Genomic DNA, 24,632 nt, shown 5'->3' with positions numbered 1-24,632 from the left:
TATGAAAAATGTGGCTATGATATCACTATAATGTGATATACGTTTCATACAAGAATGGATCACCATATGTATCATTAAGATCAGTGTATATAGGCCTATATTACCAAATTACTGTGAATGCAAGCAGATGTCCATGGCCAAATGATAATGATGTGTTATTATATAGCACTTACGCTTAAGCGCTTCAAATAGAAAAAATATACACCCAATATCCCCCAACCTGTGATGGTACTCATTTATCGACTTCAGAAGGATGAAAGGCTGAGTTGAAGCGTTTAAGAACAGATTAAATAAGTGACTCTCCCCCTGAAGTATGCTTGGAATAAACCTTTAATGAGTCTAGCAATTATTGTATAGAATTCCAGAAAGACAAATTATTTGGTATTCCTATTCTTTCTTATTTAGGGTCAGTGCTGAAAGTGTTAGACTTGTGGAAACCCTGTTCCTTTTTTTTTTTTTTTAAAGGGGCCTGAACAAGAAAGCCAGACACTCCAGAAGCAAAGAGCCAAACGGTGCAGGCCACAGTTCAGGAGTTTGCATTAAAAAAACAAAAAAATACACATTTTTTTAGGGTAGCAAGGGAGACCTCAGGGGCCGCAGTTGCGACCCCCCAATGATGTCCCTGATCTGATTTGATCTGACTGCACCAGTCTCTAAAAGGAGAGCAACCCTTTTACATCGAGCAGCAGACCAGACCCCCAAAGTCGCCTTCTCCGTCATCGACAACCACATCCGAAGCCCCCTATGAAACTACAGAGACCCCACAAGGTGAAGATTGTCATGCCCCCGAAGTCAAGAAAATGGATGCCTACAGCAAAGGATAAATTCCTTTTCAGTGGCCAAGGTAAGTTAAAGCACTTTGCAATTGTAAACTACGTTTTATGGTTCCACTTGCAAACCGGGGGTACGTTACTGTCTGCTTCTCATTACAGCCCTTCCGAATCCAAGTGCCGCCTTTTCTCCCTATCTGCATAGGAAGGGCACAGCGCCGCCCGCTGCAGTCTGACCACTGCAGCCACAGTTATACTAGCGCCCAAAGACTGGCTATTGGCATTGGAGCGATTTCAAACACGTCTACATAGTTTCTAAACATATAAGAAAAATGGCAATCCTTTGCCATTGCTTTCACAACACTGCAAAGGCACAATGATGTAAAAGCAATGAAGTAAAGACCTGCCACCAATTTTGCCATTTATGGACCACGCGTTAGGGAGGCCAGTGGTGCAAAGCCACCATGTGGCATAGACAAGCTTACAATACCTCATTGTGAACATTCCCTGGCCTCAGGGTTCACAACCATAACCCGGACATGCTGTAACTTCAGCCAGCACCCCAGCACCCTCAAATGAGACGCTGAGGCGACCACCTTCTCCACTCCTTTACCAATCACCCTAGAACTCGCATTGCCTCGTTGGCATGCTGCCATCTAATTGATATTGATATTTTATTTCTACCGTGCACAAGTGTTTCAGAACTCAACAAGGCAAGGGAGGGGAACAGGGGAGATCAAAACAGCGATCTTACTAGGCCCAGTGACATTGAGAACGTGCAAGTGCATTGGAGAGGGAGAGGGGAAAAGTGCATGGAAGGGGGGAGAAATGGAAAGTGCGGAGCAGAGGAGAAACAGATAAATAATAATAAATAAATAAATAATAAAGGCAAGAAACAGTGGTAGTGCAGCCAGCAAGTGGCAAGTGCTAGGTTTAAGGCAGCAGACAGGGTAGGTCTGATAAGTGCAGGAAGAAAAAGGGGGGCGGGGACTGTATGGGTACAGAAATCTGTCTGTTACCCCCTCAGTGCCCATCCCATTGACAGCATCACCCAGGGCAGCTTTGCCTACAGCGCCACCACAAACCAACACTCCATTTCCCCTCTTTCCTGCTTGCAATCCGTTGCCATGATTTCTCCCCGTGGTCAGGGTCGGACTGAGCCATAAAATTGTCTCAGGCACCAATGAAAATGATGTGGCTCACAGTTGCAAATAGCTATTCCTTCCTTTGATGACGCTGTTTGAATGGTGCCCAAGAGGGAGTTTTTAGATAAATGTGAAGCAAATTGTGCATTTTAAAGAATATTTATTCAGCAACACTGGTCAAAACTACTAGCTGCATAGTGAAGTAACTCATCAAACTGGCCAACATTGGCCAATAAAGTGGCCCACCTTGACCCAAAAAACTGGCCCACACAAGGATTTTGCATTTTTGGTTCAGCCATGGGCCTATTGCCCTATAGGCCAGTCCGAGTGTGAATCGCGTGCCCCCGGCTCATGGTTCCAAGGAAAATAGCCCAAGTTCCACTTTGCCTGCCTACCCATTGTTGCTATGGAGATGAGCAGGTCATCGTTAGTGCTTGCTAGAACTCCGCTGGGGGAATTGTATGAATAGTGTTGAGGCACGTGCTGATGTTTCAATAGTATCCAGACAACAGGGCGCCCCTGCCTCTTATTATGAGGACCACTGTACTTTCTGCTCACACACTTCACTGGGGAAACGTAAAGAATGATTACTGATGCTGCAGTGAGATTGTGTGCACCCTGACTTGCCCCCACCCCGTCCCCCTTCCTGCCAGCTTCACCCTTCCTGTGTCAGGCAATTTTCACTGACATCCAACATGCACAAATATCTCCCGGGTGAGAATTCCAGCTGATGAATGTCATTGTGTGCCTTTCTTTCCTGTATAATTTATAAAGCTCTGTATTGGTATAATTTAGCACGTGTTTTTTTAAGCGCGGACCCGGGGATCGAACCTGCGTTGCTCCATGTCATCCTGCTTCTAAGGCACTTTGCCACTGGGCCATGTTCCACAGACTTCCACTGTCTGCAAATGAAGACCACAACACATAACCTCTCAATTTCTCTCTGTGCATGGCGATGCATTGCAGTGGGGGAGGGGATGGTGCGAATTGAAAATAAATCACAGCAAATGGCATTGTTAAACAGGGTTTAGGCATATGAATAATAGGACGAAAGATACAATGGACTACTGTAAGCAGAGCAGATTCAGTAAAAGGTTACATTCTTATAAACTAGTAGCCTGCTAAGATTGCTGTGTATACACAGTTGCTACAGCGGCTGCGATACACTGAGGCATGAAAATCGTACCTTGCACACCAGGTGGACGGAAACGACCCACCGAAAAGGTGCAAATTCAGACCTTTACGCGACACAAAGAGTCAAAAGGCTAGACCTTCACAGGAGGCTAAAACATGACTCCCTAAACTATCAGTTGGCACCACAAGTCTGGATTACCAAACAGCAGACATACTGACCCATTATGCTCTGCACAGTGCTGCCCAGCTGCCAGGAGGATCTGTGGCGTCTCCAGGAATCAAATTTAGGGGGAACACGGAAGGGGCCACAGGCAAAATTATGGGGCCCGCATATAAAAGGGCTGTTAGTATGCTTTCCCAAACTGGCATGGTCCCCACATCTGGCATACCTCCCTCCCCCCATCATCCAGAACCCCAGCCCTATACCTGCCATCCTGCATCCCCTCCACCGGAGCGCAGGCCCCATACTTGGCAACTTGCCTCTGCACCACCAGAACCCAAGCAACGTTCCTGGCTTCCTACCGCCATAGCCCAGACCCCTTACCTGGCATCCTTCTACCCTCACCATGCAGCGCCCAGGCCCCATACCTGGCATCCTGTTTCCCTACCACCAGAAGCCAAGCACCATACCTGGCATCCTGCCTCCCTACCGCCACAGCCCAGACCTCTTACCTGGCATCCTTCAACCCCCACCATGCAGCGCCCAGGCCCTATACGTGGCATCCTTCCCCCCAACACCTAGAATCCATGCACCATACCTGCCATCTTACCGCCCCACCACCAGCGCCCAACCCACATACCTGGCATCCTTAACCCCAACACCTAGAATCCATGCACTATACCTGGCATCCTACCTCCCCACCACCAGAGCCCAAGCCACATACCTGGCCTCCTTCCTCCCAACACCTAGAACCAAAGCACCAAACGAGGCATCCTACTTCCCCACCACCAGAGCCCAAGCCACATACCTGGCATCCTTCCCCCCAACACCTAGAACCCAAGCGCCATACAAGGCAGCCTACCTTCCCACCACCAGAGCCCAAGCCACATACCTGGCATCCTGCCTCCCCCACTACCAGAGCCCATGTCCCATACCTGGCATCCTTCCCCCCAACACCTAGAATCCATGCACCATACGAGGCATCCTACCCCCCCACCACCAGAGCCAAGCCACATACCTGACATCCTGCCTCCTCAACAGCGATAGGCCAGAATGCAAGCCACATACCTGTCATCCTTCCTCCCCCACTAACAGAGCCCAAGTCCCATACCTGGCATCCTTCCCCCCAACACCTAGAATTCAAGCACATACCAGACATCCTACCTCCTGACCACCAGAGCCCAAGCCACATACCTGGCATCCTGCCTCTTCAACAGCGAGAGGCCAGAATGCAAGCCACATACCTGCCATCCTACCTTCCCACCACCATAACCCAGGCAACATACCTGTCATCCTTCCTCCCTCACTAACAGAGCCCAATTCCCATTGCTGGCCTCCTTCCCCCCAACACATAGAATCCAAGAACATACCAGACATTCTATCTCCCCACCCCCAGAGCCCAAGACACATACCTGACATCCTGCCTCCTCAACAGCCAGAGCCCATGTCCCATACCTGGCATGCTTCCCCCCAACACCTAGAATTCAAGCACATAGCAGTTATCCTACCTCCCCACCACCAGAGCCCAAGCCACATACCTGGCTTCCTGCCTCCTCAACAGCCAGAGGCCAGAATGCAAGTCCCATACCTGGCATCCCCCCCCCCCAACACCTAGATTCCAAGCACATACCAGGCATCCTACCTCCCCACCACCACAGCCCAAGCCACATACCAGGCATCCTACCTCCCCACCACCACAGCCCAAGCCACATACCAGGCATCCTACCTGCCCACCACCACAGCCCAAGCCACATACCTGGCATCCTACCTCCCCACCACCACAGCCCAAGCCACATACCTAGCATCCTACCTCCCCACCACCACAGCCCAAGCCACATACCTGACATCCTGCCTCCTCAACAGCGATAGGCCAGAATGCAAGCCACATACCTGTCATCCTTCCTCCCCCACTACCAGAGCCCAAGTCCCATACCTGGCATCCTTCCCCCCAACACCTAGAACCCAAGCACATACCAGGCATCCTACCTCCTGACCACCAGAGCCCAAGCCACATACCTGGCATCCTGCCTCCTCAACAGCGAGAGGCCGGAATGCAAGCCACATACCTGCCATCCTACCTCCTCACCACCATAACCCAGGTAACATACCTGTCATCCTTCCTCCCCCACTAACAGAGCCCAATTCCCATTGCTGGCCTCCTTCCCCCCAACACCTAGAATCCATGCACCATACGAGGCATCCTATCCCCCCACCACCAGAGCCCAAGCCACATACCTGACATCCTGCCTCCCCCACTACCAGAGCCCATGTCCCATACCTGTCATGCTTCCCCCCAACACCTAGAATTCAAGCACATAGCAGTTATCCTACCTCTCCACCACCAGAGCCCAAAACACATACCTGGCATCCTTCCCCCCAACACCTAGAACCCAAGCGCCATGCGAGGCATCCTACTTCCCCACCACCAGAGCCCAAGACACATACCTGGCATCCTTCCCCCCAACACCTAGAACCCAAGCGCCATACGAGGCATCTTACCTCCCCACCACCAGAGCCCAAGCCATATACCTGGCATCCTGCCTCAACAGCGAGAGGCCAGAATGCAAGCCACATACCTGCCATCCTACCTCCCCACCACCAGAACCCAGGCAACACACCTGTCATCCTTCCTTCCCCACTACCAGAGTCCAATTCCCATTGCTGGCATCCTTCCTCCCCCACTACCAGAGCCCAAGTCCCATACCAGGCATCCTATCTCCCCACCACCAGAGCCCAAGCCACATACCTGACATCCTGCGCCGCCACCACCAGAGCCCAATTCCCATACCTGGCATGCTTCCCCCCAACACCTAGAACCCAAGCAACATGCAAGGCATCCTACTTCCCCACCACCAGAGCCCAAGCCCCATACCATCCTGCCTCCTCAACAGCCGGAGGCCAGAATCCAAGATTACTTCCTGAAATCCTGCCTCCCAACCACCATAGTCCAGGCCCATTCATGGCATCACGTCTCCCCACCAGCATAGCCCAGGCCCCATATCTGCCATTCTGCTGCCCCACACCTGGAATACTACCTAATCAACAGCCAGAGGCCAGAATCCAAGCCCCACACCTGGCATCCTTGCCCCCAACACCAGAGCTCAGGCCCCATAATAATGTTCTCCATTGATATAAGCAAATACATGACTGACTGTGATCGTTCCAAAGTTAAAAGGGCTGCTCCCAGTTCTTATCAGGCGGTCTGTTGAGCAATGTATGGTAACAGTAACACAATCATTCTACACCCCCTAACAAATAACCCATCTTCACATACAACTCCTCACTGAATCAGTGCGGATTACACAATAGAATGCATTCCATACATAGCACACTAGCCTACCACAGATATACCAATACAGCTCCCCACACTCCTTAACACCACTAGGACAGACACAATAATCACAAGAAAAGTTGCCACCCTGGAGCAAACATTAACCATTGCTCCAGAAAACTCTCAAAGTATATAAATCTTTCACGCCACAGAGAATCCCACCTTTTCAGATCATGCACACATCAACATTACAACAAAGCAGCCTTCCCCTGCTTCTGCCTTAGTCTCCTACTGTCGGGGGGAAATTCTCCCGGGGTCGGCTGGGCCGTCCGCGGACCTCCGGGCAGGGAGGCCCCAACCCCTCCCGTATATCCCAAAAAATGAGTATGAGACACACGCAAGAAGCAAGGTGATTCTGCTGTTTATTAAACAAAACGGCAGGGATGGGTCAAGGATGGTACGCGTCCGTCCTGACACTCTCTCTCATTGTGGGGCTCGCAGGCCCTTTTTACCTTAGTATGACGCGCTACTTGCGTCACCTTGGAAAGTTAGCAAAAAACCTATCGCCACTCTGGATTGGTTCCTCGAGTGGTAGGGTTAGTATAGCATACGTATAGAGAGCGATATTAGTGGTTGAGGGTTAGTCAGGTGGTATACTTGGGTTGTCCCTTCAATTCGATACATGAAAATTGTTACATGAAGACCCCTGAGGATTGGCTAATGATAATGGCGTCAGTGATAAGAGCCCCATGTTCTGATTGGTCCATTCGCGAGCCCCCCAGTCTGGGACCATCGCTGTTCCCAGCTCGCGGTGCACCTGTCATTTGCAACAATGTTTCACTATGGGTATGTGCAGACAATGTGAAGATTTATTCATATGCTGGAAGGCCGACTACTCCCACCGCCGCAGATGTCCATTGAGTCGCTTAATTGTATCTGCCTGTGTCTTGAAACGGGGGATCCAGGCGCCTCCCTTCTCCTGGGCCTGGCTTAATTTGTAGGTGTGACCTTGGCGTCGGCTTGCGGCATGCGAGTTTGCAACATTGTGCCCTTGACTGTCTGCTCTCGCCGGGCTCATTCTGCAGGGTCAGCAACTGTACTCTTGCTCATTCAATGTTCATGGAAGTTCTTGCTTGCGGCCTACTTGGGCCTGGTGCATGGGTGGAACCATTTGATACACAGCGCTTTAGGTTATGGTATCATATTGCTTTATCCCCAGTATCAGGTCTTTGTTATATTTCTCATTGTAATACATGTGTTTAGGAGAAGCGTGAGCAAGCGTTTTGGATGAGTTCATTGTGCGTCTTGCGTTTCTGCATTTTGAAAAGCCTATGTGAAAAATAATAAAGATGCGCGTCGGTGGGTGTGTCCGTCACCTACGTCATAGCACTGAATATGTTCTTCGTGTGGATTGGTGTGGGAGTGTCCAGTGTGCATGTTTGCACGGGTGTGCTGACCGTAGGCTGGGTCGTCATGGCATCTCTAACAATGTGTTGATTTAGTGTTGGATGGTTCAGTCGAGTCCATCCATGCCGCAGGTGTCGGCATGGGCAGGGCAGGCGGGTGGGCACATCCGTATGTTCCTGTAACAGGGTATTTGGTCATCTGGTAGATGGGCAAACTCCTCTCGTGGCGGGTGCCTAGGCCGTGATCCTCTGGGCCAGTGGTGTGAGGGGATTGGGGGAGCCTTTTGTTCCATTCTCCCACTTCAGTCCCCCCTCTGGTCGACTTGTCGACCACAAACATATCCTTTTCCTTATCTCCTCTCACTCTCCATATTTTAGTTACTTCTCCCAAATGTCCATAGTGGTTGACATGGTCTTCGAATGACCAATACATATATACTCAGGTTCCTCCAGGTGTGCAGTATACCCATTTCCCTATGTAGCTCCTTGGGTTTCTTGGGTTTTCGAGCTTCACAGATGGTGGGTCCAGGTGATTGGTGATGATCTGGTTGCGCAATTTCTCTCTTTCTTTTATTATTGCGCCTGTGTGTTGGCCATCATCTGCCGGCATCAAGGGGTGCATACCAACCATTTCGATCATTTCGTCTGTGGTGCGTGCCTTCCGGGCCTTCCAAAATCTTATTATGATCAGTGCAGCTCCGGCCAAAATAATACATCCAACTATAATCTTCAGTCCGTCCGACAGCCAAGATGGCATCCATGACCATAATAGCGAAAACCAGCTGTCATCCTTTTTCACACCTTTACTTTCATCCACCATTTTGGAGTACCTCTGGGCCAATTGTGATACTGCTACTGTCAGAGTACCATTGTCAGCATCATTAGCAGGAATTAATGTGCAGCATGATTGTCCTATCTTTGCGCAAACTCCTCCTTCCATTGCCGTGAGGAGGTCCAGTACATATCTGTTCTGTAGTGCTACCATCCTCACTGCTCGCAGTTCCTCTTTTATTGCGTTCAATCCATTTACTGTAGAGTTAATTGTCATCATTAGTTCCCATCGAGTTATCTGGAGCCATTTTGCGTTTGCGTAAGCCTGCAGTCCCGGATGTATTATTGAGGAGAAGAACATTGCTGGTCTGCTGAATAGTCTGTGTTCTGGCGGGATTGAAGTGAGTGCTGTTTCCGACCTTCCCCATATGTAATTTCCTGTCAGAGGTTCTCCTTGTCTTTTCTTTCTACTCAGGACAGTGTTGTTGCGTTGTTTCGGTTTTCTGGCCCCGTCTGAGGTTGTACAGATCTCTTCTTCCTCTTGTTTCCTTCATCCATTTTAGGGAAGTTTGCCACATTCACATGTTTCTGGGGCACCACTAGTGATGGTACATTAACGTGTACCATTGTGCATATACCATTCCACAGAGGGGGCAGTGTGTGGTATGCCTTGTCTCCGCAGGCCCAGTAATGGTCCATTAATACTGCTGTTCCTGCTCCCCCCTCAGGTAACTCGGTCACGCTTGCACAGTTGGTGTTGTATCCCACGTCCACTTCTCCTCTATGTTGGTAGCATACCTTAGGTGCAGACAGCGGCAGTATGGTTATTGGGTCTTCATCATTCTCTATCCACGTTAGCATGGGTACATACTTGACCCAAATCGTCCAACATCTGTCATTGTGTTCATTAATAGTTGTAATATTTTCTCTTGTTACCATGTTGCTGCCAATCACTCCTATGTCCCATTTGTTGTCCATGTACACCTTCCCTGTTATTGTTACCAGTGGTCTTTCCCAACATCCTTGTTTACCAGGAACTTCAGTGGCGTACCAGTCACATGGTAGGTATTGTAGTGTTACTTCCTTTGTTTCTCCCTTTTCAGGACCACTTGTCATGTATCTGAAGGCCTCAGCATGCAAACTGCTCTTGTGGTAACTCAAATAAGTCTTGAGGAAGTTGTTTTCGTATGGATATGTGTCTCGTGTTTTCCATTCCAGTTTCACCACCGTCCCTTGAAATCTCCCTTTCGTTTGGAACAGTGCCAGGTATATTATACATCGTGCTGTCTTCTCATCTATTTCCGTGGCAACGAATGTTCGAGAAGCGCTCATGGCGTATGGGATCAATGAGCAGACGTAGCAGCTGTCTTCTGTTGTCTGCTTACCTATTTGAGTCATGTGTTGGTACCACATGTTGTTCGAGACGTGTGCTGAATGTTGTATGTAGTTGTCAATACCTTTATTATCTGAGTATGTGCTGCGTTTAACTCTATTTCCCTTGTGTGGAATTTTGCTAGTACCACCTGACGTAGCACCTGTTGCAGCCGTGGGTGGGGGTATATTAGGTTTGGGTACAGCCAAAATACTGATAGCATAACTGTTCTGCCATACAGAGGCAGCCAAGAACCCGGTGATCATCAAAATCCCTATCATCTTTATTACAGAGGCTAGTCTCACCGGCATTTTGCTCTTACCTTGCTGCAGTCCGGCAGCTAATTCTTGCGACGTTAAAGTTGCCCGCCTGAAAATTCTCAATATGCTTGTTATTAGTGTTAGTTGTTGTTTTCAAGCTCTCCCTATCAAGTAGTCGTTCAGTGCCCAGGCGAAGAGCTGTTCCCACGCCAATCTAAGTGATCTATCTCTTAGGACAGGCAAGTATTGGTGCAGATGGGGCATTGATTGTTCTATGGCCAAGAGAAATGCTGTGTAGTAGACACGTACCCTCCTTCTTTTTAGGTACTTTGGCCTTTTTATGTGATAGACAAATTGGTGTGATAGCTCTTCAGGGTAGTTATCGTCTGAGGGTAGCATCTACTCCTGGGCAGTGAACCTTGTTAGTTATCTGTTTTCTTAGCAGTACAATAATACACAGTACCTGCATGTGCGAGAGAAAAAAAAGAGAACATTCAAGTGTTTACATGTGTATATGTGCAAGATAATGTCCTTCAGTCGGGTTATTACTGCAGTGGGTAGGACGTCGATAGGCAGAGGGTTTAGAGCTCAACTGGCGGAAGTCTCTTTACTCTTTGATCGTGTGACCATGGGATGGGCGGTATGGGAATTACCCTTCTCTATTTCAGTAGTTGTCTCTGGGGAACCTGGGGGGTGGTAGGGTAGGGAGACACTTAGGTCGTTGGCTGTGGTAGAAGTCTCTTCCTCCGTGGGTGACGTTGTTGCTGTTCTTCCAATGGCCCTGTCGGTGACGCTAGGGCGGGTCTGGAGTTTGCAGATCTTTATGTCCTGTAGGTGATTCCAGGCACGTTTGTCCTGTAACTTTACGGCTCTCGCTGATACTTCCTCTACCAGGTGGGGGCCAGTGAAGCGTGGGCTGTTCCACTTTCTGTTGAAATTGCGGAGTAGTACGTGGTCACCTTTAGCAATTTTCCACAGTTTTCCCTTTTCCAATTCTTTATCCGCGTCTTCTTGTTGATCACTCTTAGACCCGCCCCGCGTGCGCTTGAGCTGTTGAGACACAAACACCACACTAGTAATCAAGGAAGACACATATTGGTACATTTCATCACCAAGAACAATTGCTGTATTTTCATAGTCTGTGAATGCTCTTGATGTAGGCGTTAGAGGAAGGCGCATTTGACGTCCGGTCACCACCTCGTGAGGGGTGAGGTGGTGATCGGAGCCTGGTCTATTCCTTAGCTCGAATAGGGCTAGCGGAAGGCAATACAGCCAACTCTTCTTTGTTGTCTGCTGTATCTTTGCAATTGCCTCCTTCAGTAGGCCATTCATGCGTTCGCATACTCCGATGGCCTGCGGGTGATATGCACATGCAAATTTATGCTTGATGTTTCGTAAGGATGTGATGTGCTGGAACATTTCATTAGCGAAATGCGGACCATTATCTGACCGCAGTACCTCGCACACTCCCCACCTGGGGAAAACCTCCCTCACTAGAAATTTAGCTGCTCTGAATGCATCTGGGTGTGAGCAGGGTCCTGCCTCAATCCACCTGGAGAATGGGCATACTACTACAATCATATACCTATTTCCTTGACATACGTTGATCATATCAACATAGTCAATATGGATGTGCAGGAAGGGTCCCTCAGGCCGGGGTATAGTAACTTTTATCACCTTCAGCGTGTGACCGGCCGTGAACTGTTGACATGTGAGACAATTGCTGATAATATTCGTCACATGGGAATCTAACTCGGGACAGAACCAATCTTCCCTAATTCGTGCTGCGATAACTTCCTTGCCTGTGTGGGCTGGGTGGTGGAGTTGGCTCAGGGCGGTGTTCAATAGTGCCAATGGCATTACCATCTTTCCAGTGTTACCCTGGCGCCATAGTGCGTCCGTTGGTGACATTGTACATCCTCTTTTTACCCATATTTCTTTTTCTGCCATTGGTGCAGCCGCTTGTAGCTCCATTATCTGTGTGGCTGGGAGTTGGGTGTACCCTTCTCTTATCAACATCTCCTTAGCTATTCCCCTCCCTCTCCCTCTCTCTGACTCTGGGGGGTTCCATATCTCGCCAAAATATGCAGCATACTTCGCATGTGCGTCTGCTGCTGCATTCCCTTTTGAGATATGATCTTCTCCATTAGTGTGTGCGGTACATTTGACCAAAGCTAATTCTTGGGGGTCATTTATTACTTCAATTAGTTCAGCCAACAAGAGAGCATGTTGCACTGGGGTGCCGTCAGCTCTCCTAAACCCTCTTCTCCTCCATTTGGACAACCCGGAGTGGACAGTAGACGTGACATATGCGCTGTCACAATATATAGTCACTCGTTTGTCGAAACTTTCCTTCAACGCCAAGATCAGTGCAACCAATTCAGCTGCTTGAGCAGAGTAATGCTGTGGTAATTGTACGCATTTCATCGCCACACACACCGGTTCCTCTGTCATTTTTACCACTGCTGCCCCAGTTCTCCTTATCCCATCACTTTGGTCTATTGTTGAGGACCCATCAATGAACAAGAGCTCACCTCCATCTAGTGCGTTCTCTTCAACCTTTCTAGTACATGAGTACATTTCGGTAGTCTGCGTACAATCGTGTGCATAATCTCCTTCCTCAATTACTTCTGCTATAAACCTTGCAGGGTTAACCGTGCTGCATCTAACAATTGATAGTTCTGGTCTAGATAAGATGATCTCATAACCTGACGCCCTCTGCGTGGTTAGTGTGGACTTAGGCTTGTTCAATATTGCAAATAGTGCATGTTCCACAAATAGTGTGGTTGGGCACCCCATTGTGATTGCTGATGCTTTCTCTACCGCAAAGGCATCTGCTGCGAGACCTTGTTCGCAAGGGAAATGTCCTAACATTACAGGATCCAAGTGACCACTGTAAAACGCTACTGGTTTGTAGCCCATGCTTGTTTTTTGAGCCAACACTGCTTTCATTACTGCTGAGTCGCAATGTGAAAATATAAAGAATTGTCGTTCATAATCTGGGGTGGCCAGCACCGGAGCAGTTGATATTGCAACTTTCAGTTCATCAAAAGCCTCTTTCATTTCCATTGTCCACCCCAACTTTTTCTCCCCTTTATTAGCTTCCTTTAACGCCTCAAGTAGGGGTCTTATGTATGAGCTGTAATCAAATACCCAGGCTCTACAGTAGTTGCACAATCCCAGGAACTGCTGCAGTTCCCTCACTGTGTGGGGCGGCGGTGTTTTTGAAATGGCCTGTGCTCTTTGTGGTGCAATCTTTCTTCCGTATTGAGATATGAGCTGACCAATGTAAAGTACCTGTTCCTGACAGTACTGTAACTTTTCCTTGTCTACCTTGTAACCCTTTTCAGCCAATACCGTCAGCATCTTCAATGAGTCCTCTCTACATCTTCTTTCGTTTGTGCTGCAAATTATTATGTCATCAACATACTGCAACACTGTGCTTTCCACTTCAATGTTACCCAAGTCCATCTGTATTACTCTGTTGAAGATTGAGGGTGACTCGCAGTACCCTTGTGGCAATCTGGTGTGTTTCCACTTTGTGTTCCTGTACGTGAAGCTTGTCAGATCTTGTGAGTCTGGGTGCAGGGGTATTGAGAAAAAGGCATTTTTGAGGTCTATCACTGTAAATCGTGATGCCTCTGCTGGAATGCCGCACAATATTGTGGCCGGGTTTGCTGCTATGGGGTATTCTGCTTCCACTATGTTGTTCAAGGGCCTGAGGTCCTGTATGAAGCGCCAAGACCCCCCTTTAGCTTTGCGCACTGGGTATACAGCTGTGTTACATGGTGATTCTGATGGTACCAATATGCCATTATTTATAAGGGCCGTTATTGTTTCATATATGCCCTCATCTGCCTCTTTTGATAGTGGGTACTGTTTCACTCTGGGGAGTATTGCACCTTTTTTCAATTTTATTCTTACTCCCTCTATACTTTTTATACACCCCACGTCATAGGGACTAGTAGTCCATAATGATGTCGGTACCTTTGCCATATCCTCCTTAAAGAAGGGAGCTGGGGTGGATGTGGGTGCTTCAAGTGCCATTGCAATTTTCTGTGCCACTTGTTTGTACGTCACTCTAAGCCATATTTCTACACTCATCATAAACACCATTTCACCTTCTTCCTTTTCTTCTGAGAAGAGCTCCTCATCTGACACCTGGGTGAGTCTACATCCCTCTGCTAGTGCTATCACTGCCCTCCATGCTCTTCCTTCTCTGTCTTGGGCATGTACTGCAATGTAATCAGCAGTTGCTATAATGCTCTCTATGTTCACTGAAATCACCTTTCCTTCTGGTTCATTGGCTGGTGTTTCTGGTCTAAACAAATAGGCTGCTGGCCTCCTCCAGATCTTTCCTTCTATTCCTGGCATCCATGCAAATGCCATGTCAGTCCCGTACTGGAACAGTTCACCATCTAATGGCTCAGCCCTAATCACTGTCTGTCCACAGTATGCTTGCATAATTTGTCGTGCAGTGAGCATGTTAATTCCTGGAGTGGAGCAAATTATGCCGTCCTCCGTAAAGGAGATCGTCATATTCAACCTGCTCATTATGTCTCTCCCCAGTATATTTACTGGTGAGGCCCTAGAATATAAAAGCGGGACTGACATGTCATAATTCCCAATTGATAAGGGAATGTTATCAGTAAAGGGAACCAATCCCCTAGCCCCAGAAAATCCTTGGGTGTTCATGGATTCACCTGACATCTTAAATTTACCTTCCCTTATGCAAGACCGGGTCGCCCCGGTGTCAACAAGGAATGATAATCTTTTGTCACCTATCGTTACCTCTATGCGTGGTTCCTCCGCACTATTAGGTGTTACCGACAGGATGGGAGACACCAAGGCCGTCTGTGGGCTGTCCTATTGAGGGTATAATGATTGACCACTTCCTGTGTAAGGGTTGTGTCCCAGGACCGTCACCCTTCCCAGTTGTGTTTGCTGTAGTTGTGTATTGGTAGAGGTTATGTTATGGTCTTGGATTTGGGCAGGTTGCTGTGCTTGCTGTACTTGGGGTTGTTGTGTTATCGCTACCCGTTGTTGTGGCTGTGAATATGTCTGTGGCTGTTGTTGTGTTACTGGTTGTTGCTGCCCATTTCCCCGTTGCAATATCTGCTGTTGCTGGATGCCCTGCTGTTCCTGTGTGGGCCCTTGTTGTCCCTGTTCACTCCATGATGGTTGCCTGGTCTCACTCTACACGTGCGTGACATGTGCCCTACTAATCCACAAATCCAACACACCGGTGGTTCCCTGTTCTGCCATGGAAAGCTTCCTGGGTTGTCCTGGTATACTGGTTGCCCGGTGGGGTAGAAATTTCGAAGTCCTCCCCCCTGCTGTTGTGTGCTATATCCGTATCCTCTCCCCCTCATTATTCCTCCCCTTCCCCTGTTGTAATTATAATACCCAGCTCCTGGCGTTGAGTATCCTCCTCCCATGTTAGTCGTGTATGGTTGGAGTGGTGGCAGCTGTTGTGTTACAGTCTGTGATGATTGTATTTGGGAGGGATCTTGTGCAGCTACTACTTGTGTGGGGTTTAGAGTCATTGTTGCAGGTGTAGTTATTAGTGCACCTTCCATTGTGTATTTAGTAAGTTTTTTCTGTACTAATTTAGCCTCTTCCGTTTTCCTATCGTCTTCCTTTTGTTTCATTTTTTCTTGCTATGTCCTACAATGATGCACTATTGTCAGTTGTATTTCTGGCCATGCTTTTGCTTCCATCCCCACTACTTTCTTCAGTTGTTTCTGGACTGCTTCTGGGAGCCCTTGTACTAGTATATGATAGAATATTGCTGGTGTCTTGTCCCATTGTTCTCTAGTTTCCATGCGCCACTTCTCTTGAATTTCCTGGATATAATCAACAGGATCTTCGTTCTCACGCATCTTGCGTGAGGTAATTGCTCCTATGTCTGATGTGTCCGGGTACTGTACCCTCAGTGCCTGCCATAATGCATGTCTGCAGTTTGCGAACGGTGCCCCATCGTGTGATGTGTTTGTTATTGTGACCCCGGGGAAGCCTGCTCTCTTCCAGATGTCATCTGCTGCATCCCCTAATATTGATATTAGAAGGCCCTTTACATCCCCCACTGCCAATTTCTGTCCTGCAGTGTGTTTTTCCATTTCATATATCCATTTTCCCGCACCTCCACTTAATGATGGGAGCCTGCACTTTATATTTTACTTGTCTGCATGCTTCCAGGGGACGTATTGTGGTCTAACCCCTCCCTTCTCCAGAAGTGGCATTAGGTTGTGTCCTGGTTGGCCCTTTGGGTCCCACACAATCGAATCCGTACACCCCTCCTCTTCTTCCCTGTCTTCTACATCGTCAATGGAGTCCATATTTCCCCTGCTCGTAACTGTTTCTCCTCCATCTCTTCCCTTTCTTTTATCATTTCCTTTATTTAATGTGGGCGTGTGTATTCGTTCTCCCTGCCTGCGTCCAGGGAGGTCTCTAAGCCTGCCTGCATAGGGTGTCAGTTTGTGTGGGAAGGGCGCGAGTTTAGATGGGCATGTTGCACATAATGAACGTGAGGTAGTGGAGCATGTGGGACGGGATGGTGACGGTGTGGCTGCACGTGTCTGCCTTTCCGCTATTCCTTGCTCTTCCTCCTCACTTCCCTCCAGTTCTTCCTTTCTCCTGCAGATCCATGGTGATTCTCTGTTTGTCCGGGTGATGTATAATTTATCTAAGCTTTCCCTTTCACTGTCTCTCCCTTCCTTCTCTATCCCTTCTCCTTCCTCACTGCAAAAGTCCTCCATTAATGGCAACCCCAAATCTGTCTTTTTCCCCTTAATCGTTACTGTTTTTTAGTCTATTAGATCCGTTCCTCCCTTGTCTTCATTGCCAATTGCTCCCCTTTGTGCTGAGGTTGTTGCTACTTCTGTGTCTCTGTATACATACCTCCTTACTTCACTCCCCCCTCTCCTTTCTTCTCTTTCCCCTTCATTTTTCTCCGCTATTTCTCTACCAATTTCCTCTCTTTTCCTTTTCAATTCTTCCATTACTTCAATACTCATCTTTTCCATTATCCTTTCTTCTTCTTTCTTCTTTTCCCATCTCGCTCTTTCCTGCTCTAATATACCCTCTATCATCCTTCCTTCTTCGTATTTCCTTGTCGTTTCTGATAGTAATCTCCTTCTCCATATTTCCATTTCCTTTTCTTTCTCTTCTTCTTCCCTTTTCTTGTCACGCAGTGCTGCTCTCGATACCCTTTCTGCTACTGCCTTCACCCTTTCTGCTTCTCTCTTTTTCTCCTCAGTTCGTTCCCTCATTCTGTCCAACTCATCCTTGCTTTCTTTCCTTTCCCGTGCTCTCTCTCTTTCCTCTCTCTCGAGCTGCTTGATCAGTGTATTCTGCTCATCCCTTAATTCTGCTAATCGTTCTTCCAAAATCTCTTCCTTTTGTCGTAACAGCTCCTCCCCCTTTCTTTTCCCCTCTTCCCTTTTCCTTTCGCTCTTCCTGGTGTTGTCCCCGTCCATTTTCCTTACTACCTCCTCCTCTTCTTCTGTTAATGAACCTCGTAATTTTAATAATACCTGCGCAGCTACCCAGTCATCCTGTCCTATTCCTGCGATTTGCTCTTTGTCAATCCCCCCTTCCCCCGCGGGTATTTTCGTGCGAGCTGATCCCGTCGTGCTACTCTGCTCCCTTTCTGTGTGGCTACCTGTGGCTGTACATGGTTGCGGGCTGTATGCCGGGTTCGAGTACCCCTCAGCCGCCCTTAATTGAACCATGTCTCGTAGTTCTGTTAAAGGATATAACCCCCCTTCCTCCTTTTTCACTACCTTCGCTAGGGGTATATCGTCGCTCTGTTCCTTTTTTATTTCCTTTTCTTTTATGTTGTTACTCTTTTCTCCTCCCTCTTCTCCGTTCCCCGTGTTCTGTGTGCCTTCACTCTCTTTGTCCCCGTTCTCTTCTTCCTTCTTAATCTTCTCTTCCGTTGGTTCCCCCATAATAAACATTCCGTTTGGTCCTGGTCGGGACCCTTGGAACATCCTCCATAAGTTAAACACCTCTACGTGGTGCATCAACTTCTTCCCCTTGTATGTGTTATGCAGATGGTTTAATAGTGAATGTTGGGTATATGGATCGAAACTGCCATTAGGCGGCCATGGTGTCTTCATTTTGTTATCCGTCCCCTGTGTCCATTCTATGCTATACTTGATCAGTTTCTCCCTATGGGGTGACAGTGTTTTACATATGTGCTGTAGTGGGGTAGTGAGGGTGTTCCCCTACCCTCCCGATCCTGCCCCGTATGACATAGTAGCGCTTCACTTGTTATCCTTCCCCTATTTGGTAGCGGTTATCTTACTAACAGTTTACACTATACAGCCTTAGATCTTTACCTTGCCCCGTAAGTTTGGGGACTTGCGATAGTCCACTAAGGAAAATTAGTAAAATATAGCATTTACATTTGTATATTCTTTTCTTTCTTTTCTTCCTTTACCGAACACCTTTACGGCCCCCTGCGGCCGAGGCGCACGTAGCCCCCTGCGGCTGCGTGCCCCTTGTGGCGTTCTTATACAGCCGTCCCACTCTCTTATACCCCTCCTCCTCTTTCTTCACTTGCTGTCGTCGGCGTTCTCCGTGCGCATCCACGTCCCCCTTTTCACCCTCCCCCAATCTACTCGTTACCGTTTATCTCCGTCTCCACTCCCTTACCATAATTCTCTTCCCCACCACTCTCCAAAAGAAAAAATGCCTCGTGTTCGAGATGTCTTATGAAAGTCCTACTGGTGACGTCACCGATCTCTTCAAACTACTGGTAAGTTCATCATATGTTTTTTAAAAGTTCAAAATACGCTTGCAATCTACCCCCGTTAACCCCACAGCTGTCCTCCTGTCACGCCTGGAACAATGTAATCAACAATATAATCAGACTGCGCACACTGCGTCGCCTCGCGTGTGATACGCCCCTCGACAGGAGGGCTTAACCAGTCAATTATGTTCCGTATTGGGCAACCAGCTAGCTACCGCCTACAGGGAAACGTCATCTATCTATCGAGTTTCCTGCTCGATCAATAGGGATCCTCATCTACTCATTGATCAATAATTACCAAATCGTAGGAAACCGTACACACACACACACCCTTACACGTGGTCGCGATCTAGGCCAATCAGTGTCTACGAGCGGTCGCACGTGATGTTTTCGTGCTTTGCCCCCTTTTCTCCCGTAACATAGCGGACTGCTCTCGCACTTGTCCAGCTACCATTCATTGCACCGTCAACACTAATTTATCAAATCTTCGCCGCGCGCCTGTGCAACACCTCCCGCCTCCCGTATTCAGTTCCTCCCCCTCCCTCACAATTTCACATTGCTTGTTGGGCGTGGCATACTCACCAAGTTCTCTTGATGCGGGGCCGCTCGACTGCGTGCACCCCTTCAAGCGGCTCGCCGCCTCCCCTCGTCTGGACCACGTCTGGACACTCACCAACCGCGGGCGGGATACTTCTCAACCGGCTCCCGAAGGCCAATATCCGGATTGCGCTGTCCGGTCTTCTCGCAGTTCTGCGATGGTCCTGTAGTCCTCAAAAGGGGGCAGCGGCAGAGGGGGCCGCGCCGCCGGGCCTCCTCGCAACGGGAGCACTCGGAAAAATGAAAATAAAATCAGATCTTAAACAGATCTCAGCAGTGCCTCCAACTTGTCGGGGGGAAATTCTCCCGGGGTCGGCTGGGCCGTCCGCGGACCTCCGGGCAGGGAGGCCCCAACCCCTCCCGTATATCCCAAAAAATGAGTATGAGACACACGCAAGAAGCAAGGTGATTCTGCTGTTTATTAAACAAAACGGCAGGGATGGGTCAAGGATCGTACGCGTCCTTCCTGACACTCTCTCTCATTGTGGGGCTCGCAGGCCCTTTTTACCTTAGTATGACGCGCTACTTGCGTCACCTTGGAAAGTTAGCAAAAAACCTATCGCCACTCTGGATTGGTTCCTCGAGTGATAGGGTTAGTATAGCATATGTATAGAGAGCGATATTAGTGGTTGAGGGTTAGTCAGGTGGTATACTTGGGTTGTCCCTTCAATTCGATACATGAAAATTGTTACATGAAGACCCCTGAGGATTGGCTAATGTTAATGGCGTCAGTGATAAGAGCCCCACGTTCTGATTGGTCCATTTGCGAGCCCCCCAGTCTGGGACCATCGCTGTTCCCAGCTCGCGGTGCACCTGTCATTTGCAACAATGTTTCACTATGGGTATGTGCAGACAATGTGAAGATTTATTCATATGCTGGAAGGCCGACTACTCCCACCGCCGCAGATGTCCATTGAGTCGCTTAATTGTATCTGCCTGTGTCTTGAAACGGGGGATCCAGGCACCTCCCTTCTCGTGGGCCTGGCTTAATTTGTAGGTGTGACCTTGGCGTCGGCTTGCGGCATGCGAGTTTGCAACATTGTGCCCTTGACTGTCTGCTCTCGCCGGGCTCATTCTGCAGGGTCAGCAACTGTACTCTTGCTCATTCAATGTTCATGGAAGTTCTTGCTTGCGGCCTACTTGGGCCTGGTGCATGGGTGGAACCATTTGATACACAGCGCTTTAGGTTATGGTATCATATTGCTTTATCCCCAGTATCAGGTCTTTGTTATATTTCTCATTGTAATACATGGGTTTAGGAGAAGCGTGAGCAAGCGTTTTGGATGAGTTCATTGTGCGTCTTGCGTTTCTACATTTTGAAAAGCCTATGTGAAAAATAATAAAGATGCGCGTCGGTGAGTGTGTCCGTCACCTACGTCATAGCACTGAATATGTTCTTCGTGTGGATTGGTGTGGGAGTGTCCAGTGTGCATGTTTGCACGGGTGTGCCGACCGTAGGCTGGGTCGTCATGGCATCTCTAACGATGTGTTGATTTAGTGTTGGATGGTTCAGTCGAGTCCATCCATGTCGCAGGTGTCGGCATGGGCAGGGCAGGCAGGTGGGCACATCCGTATGTTCCTGTACCAGGGTATTTGGTCGTCTGGTAGATGGGCAAACTCCTCTCGTGGCGGGTGCCTAGGCCGTGATCCTCTGGGCCAGTGGTGTGAGGGGATTGGTGGGAGCCTTTTGTTCCATTCTCCCACTTCACTACCCCACCTCTTGAGGATCCTGAAAACCCAAGAAACTGTGGACTCTCTACTGCACACAACTCAATAACATTGCATACCAGGGCATAGCAAAATGTTTCATTCATTGTCCTGTGGGGCCATACTATGGACGGCCCATGCCATTTTGGTGACTGGCGGCAAAAGGGGAGGAAATAATGGTTGGCTCTGCTGAGGTCAGTCCTCTATACATGAAGAGATTACATTATTTGCCCAGGATCACACACTTTGGGTTAAAATCCCACTTTTACTGTTTAGTCAATCTACAGTTTAGGCATATGAACACATACCTTTCAAGCTCAACTTGCTACAAATATGTACATTTTGGATTTCAAAGTCTACAATAATACTGCCTGACATAGCAGAGTGCTCAGGTTTCCCATGGCCATGAGTGAGAGGGCGGCCCAGTCGTTTTTAGGATGTATACTAATTGACCTTTTTCGCAATTGATCTAGGGAGAATTGACCTTGGGAGAATTGACCTAATTTAAAAGGTCAATAAGGACATATATGCGGGGGGGGGGGAATCCCCTGCATTCCCCCACCCAATCCAAAATCCCCCGCAAGCCCCCACCAAATCCCCTTATATTATTTATTTTATAATCCAAAACCAACCCAATACATATATAAAATAACTAAAATAGAATAAAGCTCAATTTTGCAGAAGGTCAATTAGGACCACAATAATTAGGTCAATTAGGACAAAAGGTCAATTGTAAAAGGTCAATTTGTGTAATACCAGTTTTTATGCTTGTAATTGTGAGATGTGTAGTTTTCTTACATTTCGAATGGAATAGAAAAAATACAAGTCCCAGAATCCAGAGGGGTAAAAACAGGACGGTATGGTATTCTCATGCCTGGCCACTGGCGGCTTGAGAGTTCTGATAGTTTACTTGCAAAATGCACATATCTCAAATGAATGTATCCTTACAATATGTAAATCCTTAGTGAAGCATGTTAAGCCAAAAGAATATTGTTGTAGTTTTATTTTCCACATCCTGAAAGGAAAAATTGGAGTCCCAGAACGCAAAATAATGCAAGCCTGAAAAACAACTTCCTTTTACACAATTGTACTTTTCTCACTTTAAGAATCATAAAAGTAAAGTCAATAAGATAAAGATTACATTTGTCACAAACCTCCAGCTTGGGCACGTGTTTAAGAACATTTAATTATCCCTACAAGGCACTTCGATTTGTCCATGTTAAAGCAGTAGACTTAATTACTAACTTTGAAAAAGTAAACTTTCTTGTGTAACTTTAAATATCTTGTAAGTGTACACCCATGTACTAGGTCAGCCAGCAGTTAGGAGAGTCTCTGATAGAATACACAACCCATCAGATAAGACATAAGACAAAGGCGTACTTGCAGGCCATTAAGGCCATGATAAAGGTTAGGGCTGCCTGCAAGCCAGTCAAGGAGCTGTGTTCAGCTGCGAGAGGTAATGGGGTCTTCTGCAATGTCAACAAGCCCACTTTAAGCAGACTTGGCAACACTCCCAGGGCAGGTCTCCACCTGTCCCTGGGGACGGGGCTTGGGGTGGCACAAAGTGGGGCACATCATTTTCCAGAGGAGGCCAGTGCCCCTCCACCCCCCAAGCCTTACCCTAGAGATGCCACTGAGGAGGATACAGTTAAAAACTGTTTGTGAAGAGGGATTGGCTCAGCCCTTACATATCCATTATCTTAATTATTCATATTTTTATTAGAATTGATTGGTATTGTGCAAAAAAAGGCATGGGATGTCAAGGAGACCAGGAGTCCTATTTAATCATTGGATTGATATGACCTGTCCTCAGCAACTTGATATAGGAAAGGAATACCTCTGACTCTCAAGTCACCAAACAGAAAACAGAAACACTAGGCCAACCAAACCGCAATCTAAATTGCTGTGCCATTGGCAACGAACTTCGACCGCACATTGTCTTGTTGTGTTTTTTGCTATTTTCAGACATGAAAGGAAAAGCAACAAAAGCTACAAAAGAAGAATGGAGATTAAAAAGTGTTACTGTTTAGTTGAGAGGGCACTAAAAATCAGCAATGGATGTCAAGGATGCTAAGCCACACAGTTCTGATTGCTGGAGAGATTACACCGAGGCCAGTGCAGCATCCCCTCAGATTCAAGCTGCAGGGTAAGTTCCCACTTCCGCTTCAAACCTATATTGCGCAAAATATTTATGTGTTTGATCCATTTGTCAAATAGTAAATAAAAGCCCAAAATTAACTAAAACACACAAACACACTTCAAAAAGGTATTTGCAGAGGTTGTATTTGAGCTCCCAACCCTAACTCTCGTTCAGAGTCCAGTTTCCACCCAAATCACTGTACAACCAATGCCAGGTGCATGAGGCCTATCGAAGTGCAGATCAATATTAACATGCCCGGATGTGTCACCATGCACTCAGAAAGACACACACTGACTTTGGGGTGAAAAGACAGTCTCAGAGTGATGGAGATGGAGAGGCCATGCTAGGCCCCTATTGTGAGAGTGAAGCTGGCTAATGTGAAGTTCCATTGAAATGTAAAAGCCAGTACAAAACAGTGATTTCCTACATGACGCCTAGTAAAATGGAAAGAAATGGGCCTCGGCAACTCCACTAAAATGGACAGGTGCGCAGGTGAAGGGGAACCTACCTGAGAGCTTAAAACTGATGCATATGCCAATGAATGGGTAATAACATGGGGTGCTGCAGATGCTGACTTTGTGTGAACTGGGAAAAGGCACCTTTTGACAGATTAAAAACTGCAGCAGTGCACATGGGAAAAGATATATTGAAAGGATAGGCATGTGAAAAATACCAATGAGGAATCGTGCCTTACATTTGAAAAGTGGAGCCAAATGACATATTTCAGAGAAAGACACTTACTTTTCACAAATAAACTGACATTCAAATGGAAAGGCCCACTTGTTGGATTTCACTATGTAACTGTGGCCTGTGTGTGAATAATACCTAAAGTGAACTTATATCTGTCCGAGCCGTATGTCAAGAAAGATTGTATTTTAAATCACATGCCCAGATATAATGCTAAAATGTTACATGTAAGCATGTCTTGTTTATTTAAAGCTGTATTTTCTGAAGTATGGATGCAGCTGGTATTTCCCCCACTGAACTGAAAGGTCTGTGCCTTTGAAAATTTGAACTCAAGACCTGGGCTGCCAGCCCTCCCCCCCCAGGAAAGCAGGCCAGGTTTTCAGTTTAGATGCTACGAATTAACAGAGAATTAAATCAGAATTGTGGGATTTGCAGATAAAACAGCCAGCAGAAA

The sequence above is a fragment of the Ambystoma mexicanum genome, chromosome 7q (assembly GCF_040938575.1).
Source record: "Ambystoma mexicanum isolate Mex_15411 chromosome 7q, UKY_AmexF1_1, whole genome shotgun sequence".
Taxonomy (NCBI): Eukaryota; Metazoa; Chordata; class Amphibia; order Caudata; family Ambystomatidae; genus Ambystoma; species Ambystoma mexicanum.
Note: the sequence above shows the minus strand (reverse complement) of the source record.